Consider the following 5,725-nt stretch of genomic DNA (forward strand, 5'->3'; position numbering starts at 1 on the left):
CTTGAAATTAATGAAACCAGAATTTTGGAAAATCAAAAAGATTTTCGTGCTGAGTGTGTAAAAGAAAAAGAAATAAAGCAACACTTTTTGAGGGATTATGTGATGTCAATAAAGACACGAAACAATGGATCCCGGGCACGAATCTCTTCCTTCAAAGTCAAGAGAGACCTTAAAGTGTTTGTGTGGTTTCCCGTTGAATAATGATCAGACACTTATTAAGAAGTGTTGAAAGGCTTCTTTTAATTAGGCTTATGAGGGTGGCTTTCGCTTCGATTTAGAATTCCTAATCTTGATATAAGACAGAAATCGAACGAAGTACTTGTGTGACCGGTGTAGTCTGTTGAACAAGTAGGTTGGAGATAATTTAAGTGGTAAGGAAATATGGAAAATCTCAAGAAAAATTAAAACTGGATTCCAAGGGAAGAAATGTTATTGGTTTTAACAATTTCATAGGAATCACTCAAAAGGTAATTAGAGATTCCATAGAGGTAAGTCCGCCAATTCATTAGTGAAAACTAGAGTAAATTGGTTGTTCACCGTCAATGCATATTGGGTATTGAATTTTGGGTTTCACTTAGCATGTAGTGACACGAAGCTAAGATCATAAACGTATAAATTGTGTAACCATAAACCTCAGTGGTAATTTCTGAGAGTCTCAAGGGTTACGTTGGTGAAGCGAATAAGATGGAGAAATGTAATGTAGATGGTGTAAAGAAACCAAAGTACCTCTGCTGTGAAGATAAGGACCAAGCAGAAAACTCTTATCTCGTGTGAGAAAAGAGTTAGGTAGCTCATGATTAGAATAAATATGAGAGCCTAATTGGGAAGACAAGGTTTGTTTGTACCAAGTCAGTAAGGCTATTATTTAGAATCAGGTGAGGCTTTCGACACATACAGTAGCATGCTTCTAGGGACACTTAGCTAGTGAAATGATTTACCCACAAGAGACATACAAAAATAAGATGCAAAAGAAAATAAATAAAAATATTTTTGGAGTTTTTGATTTAAAGAAAAAGAAAAAATAAAAGAATATTTTTGGAATTTTTGATACAAATAAATAAGACATAAAAAAAATGAATAATAAAAAAAATGCTGGAACCGAACCCGAGCGTTCGGTCTATTTCGGTTGAGAAAAATTTTGGAACCAAACCCGAACGTTCGGTCTATTTCGGTTGCCAAAAAAATAAGTTTGAAAAAGAAAAGAACTTTGACAATAAGATAAATGAATTTGGAAAAATAATACAAAAGATTTACAACCATGGAAACTACCTTTGAGTGATAAGCGAAGATCAGATGATACAACCGAACCCGAGCGTTCGGTTCATTTCGGTACACCAAAACAAGACCCGAACCTGAGCGTTCGATTCATTTCGGCATACATGAGACCCGAACCCGAATGTTCGGTCTATTTCGCTTCTTACTTTTAACCTTCAGAGGTAATTTTTGGTACTGACTCCGATTCCATCATTCCTAGCCCTTGTAGAATTTTGTTGAATGAAGCTTCAGGAAGAGCTTTGGTGAAGATGTCAGCCAGTTGATCAGTGGTTCGAACAAAATGAATTTCGACGTTCCCATCTTCCACATGATCCTTAATGAAGTGATACCTCAGTGCTATGTGCTTAGTCTTGGAGTGTTGCACTGGGTTATGACAGATCCTAATTGCACTCTCGGAGTCGCAATATAGTGGGATCTTTTTCATATTGAGTCCATAGTCCTGGAGCTGGCTTTGGATCCAAATCACTTGAGATGTACAGGAGGTAGCTGCGATGTATTCTGCTTCAGCTGTAGACAGAGATACACAAGTCTGTTTCTTTGATTGCCAGCTAACCAACTTCCCATCAAGAAATTGGCAGCCTCCAGTGGCGCTTTTCCTGTCTAGTCCACAACCTCCAAGGTCTGCATCTGAGTAGGCTTGAACGAAGAAACCTGAGTTTGATGGATACCATAAGCCGAGAGAGGTAGTTCGTTTTAGATACCGGAGTATGTTCTTCACTGCAAGCATATGAGGTTCACAAGGATTCGCCTGAAATCGAGCACAGTAACAAACAGAAAACATTATATCAGGCCTGCTAGCAGTAAGGTACATCAAATAACCAATCATCTGGCGATATAGCGTAATATCAACTGCCGGCTTATCCAAGGATGGAGTGAGCTTGGTGCCGAACGCCATTGGAACTTTAACCTTTGAATCACCCATCATGCTGAATTTAGCAAGGAGAGTCTTGGTATAGGCTTCCTGGTTAATAAAGATGCCTTCGGGTCCCTGTCTAATATTTAAACCAAGGAAAAAGTTAATCGGACCCATTGAGCTCATTTCAAATTTAGTCTCCATCAGCTTTCTGAATTCAGCTGTTATGCTAGGATTCGTTGAGCCAAAGATGATATCATCGATATAGATTTGAACAATCATAAGGTGGTTACCTTCCCTCTTACGAAAGAAGGTTGGGTCAACCGAACCTTGTTTGAATTTGGACATCTTTAAAAACTTGGTTAGCGTTTCATACCAGGCCCTAGGTGCTTGTTTCAGCCTATAACTGCTTTGTCCAGAATATAGCAGTGATCGGGGTACTTTGCATTGACGAATCCCGGAGGTTGCTCCACGTACACCATTTCTTCAAGTTCTCCATTCAGAAATGCGCACTTTACGTCCATTTGGTAGACCTCAAAGTTCTTATGTGCAGCATAGGTAAGAAATATTCGAACAAATTCCAGCCTAGCTATAGGAGCAAAAGTTTCTTCATAATCGATTCGTTCCTCCTGGCAGTATCCTTTCACCATTAGACGAGCTTTGTTTCTTATCACATTTCCTTCCTTGTCCATTTTATTTCTGAAGACCCATTTGAGACCAACAACTGAGGCATCATTAGGAGTTGGAATGAGGCGCCAAACCTTATTTCACTCGAACTCATTAAGTTCGTCTTGCATAGCTTGAACCCAATCAGAGTGATCAAGAGCAGTGTTTACTGTCTTTGGTTCAACTTTTGACACGAAAGAGTTAAACATGTAGAACTCTACTTTTGAGAATAGAGATGTTTGTTTTGCCTTCAGTTGAGATCGGGTCAGGACCTTTTCAGAGACATTACCCATTACCTGTGAAACAAGATGATCTCTGGTCCATTTGACAAGAGGAGGGTAATTTGAATCATAGGATGGATCCAATTCAGCATTCACCATTTCTTCTAATTCAGATTGACTATCATCGTCGTAAAACATATCGGCATTCTCCCCCTCGACTGATGAGCTTTCAGGTGTATCTTGACTTTTCGGAGCTACAGGACTTTCGGGTGGTGTTGAGCTTTCGGGTGCTACAGTACCTTCGGGTGCAGCAGAGCTTTCGGGTGTAGCTGGAGAAGAGTTCTCCCCCTCAACTTTTGAGCTCGGTTGTTTTAAAGAAGATGGATCCTCCCCCTCAACTGAAGCATCGTGCTGAGGAGGTTCATTTGGAACAGATTCTCCTTCACCCATTTGTTTGGCGGCATCTTCGACGAGTTGCTTCAGATGGTCTACTTTGTTGTCTGCAGCATTGGCTTCCTAGAGAGAAGCCTTCTCCGGTTCATCGAATAACTCTACAAACTGCTCAAACAAATTTGTAATCGAGGCTGTGACTTGGCCTGTTTGAGAGAAAATTTCTCCAACTGTTTCTTCAGTGGCCTTCAGCTTTTTGACATAGCTGTCATCAAAAGTCACATAATATGTTTCTTCAATCTTCCTCGAATGTTTGTTTAAAACCCGGTATGCTTTTGAAGTGAAAGAGTATCCCAGAAAAATCCCTTCATCGGCTTTAACATCAAACTTGTTACGATGTTTTTTAGAGTTGAAGATGAAGCTTCTTGAGCCGAATACAAGGAAGAATTTAACGTTTGGCTTCCTGTTGTTGATGATCTCATAAGGAGTGAGAGTGAAACGTTTATTGAGATAGGACCTGTTCTGTGTAAAACATGCTGCAGCAATAGCATCAGCCCAAAAATATAAAGGTAGAGAAGCGAAACTTAACATGGTTCGGGCTGCCTCACACAAAGATCGGTTTCGTCTTTCGACAATCCCGTTTTGTTGAGGGGTATAGGGGGCTGAGAAGTTGTGACTGGTTCCTTTCTCTGCCAAAAAGTCTTCAAATTCTTTATTCTTGAACTCCAGCCCGTTGTCGCTTCGGATGTTGCGAACGACTTTCCTCAGTTGCACTTCAACTTGCTTAATAAACATCTTCAGCTTGACAGTTGCCTCAGATTTGTGCTTCAGAAAGAACACTCATGTAAAACGTGAAAAGTCATCAACAATAACAAGAATAAACTTGCTACCGCCAATGCTTTCGATAGATGATGGACCACACAAGTCAATGTGAATTAACTCAAGTGGTTCAACAACTTTAGTGTTTATAATGGATGGGTGACTTTGACGAATCTGCTTCCCCATTTCACACGCAGCACACAAATGTTCTCGTTCGAACTTGAGCAATGAAAGACCCCGAACATGACCTCCGGTGACAAGTTTGTTGATATCCTTGAAGTTGAGATAGGAGAGCCTTCGGTGCCACAGCCAGCTTTCATCAGAATGTGCTTTAGATAACAGACAGATAGCTGGATTTCCTTTGATAGGTTTGAGATTGAGAGGAAACATCTCGCCTTTGCGCTCTGATTTGAGAATCACTCTTTTTGTTTTCTTCTCTATTATTTCCGAACCCTCATCGTCAAATGAAACTTTAAGACCGGTACCTCCAACAAGATGAGATACACTGATGAGGTTGTGCTGTAGCCCTTCAAAATATGCAACCTTTCTAATCGTGAAGTCTCCATTTGTTATCATCCCATAACCTTTTATCGTGCCAAATGAGTTGTTCCCAAACTTGACATTCCCGCCGTTTGAGAGGGATCGAAATTCCCTCAGCTCTTCCTTCTTTCCTGTCATGTGATGTGAGCAGCCACTGTCAATATACCATTCTTCGTCGAACTGCTCGTCACTGATAACCTGCAAAAATCAAGCAGATTTAGGAACCCAAAGTTTCTTGGGTCCACGTGAGCCTTTCACAGGAACAAGAATAGTAAGAGAGATGTCAACAAGATATGTTCTTTTTATTAAAGTTGTTTAATCTTTCTTCTTAATGGTGAAAACTTTAATTTTTTTAGGATTTGTTACAGTCGGTTTGGATTCAGGTTCAGGCGTTTGGGCCTTGGAATGCTTTTGATCATTCTTGATTGAGGAAACCTTCGATTTTCCTTTCAAATCTGTTGAAGATTTTGGATTTTGAGTTTGAACATAATTGGATTTAGAATGGGATTGAGAAAAATTGGAACGAGAGAATCTGGATTGAGAAGTTTTCTTGATTTGAGGTTCTAAGTGACCCTTTTGTTTTTGGTCATTTGTGGGACTGAACCTTGAACTTTGGTTGCTTTTGCTCTCGGAACCGAACCTATGCTTTTGGTAGCTGGTGTTCTCTGAACCGAACCTTTCCCTTCGGTTGTTATTCCTTTTAGAACCGAACCTGTCCTTTCGGTTGTTATTACTTTCTTGCGACCTGACAACACTTTTCTCTAACTTTGAATGTTTGTCATGATAAGAGAAATGGGCGTTTTGAGATCGCCAAAACTGTTTTCGCTCTGAGAGATTCTTTTTGTATCTTAGATTCCTTTGCTGCTTTCGATCCTTCACTTGCTTCGGCTGTCGGTGGATGTTGGCTTTTTGCTTTTGCTTCCTGTCAGCCGGTTCGCTTTTAACAGATGATGTTTCGCTT

The sequence above is a fragment of the Lactuca sativa genome, chromosome 3, assembly GCF_002870075.4.
Source record: "Lactuca sativa cultivar Salinas chromosome 3, Lsat_Salinas_v11, whole genome shotgun sequence".
In the NCBI taxonomy this organism is placed as follows: domain Eukaryota; kingdom Viridiplantae; phylum Streptophyta; class Magnoliopsida; order Asterales; family Asteraceae; genus Lactuca; species Lactuca sativa.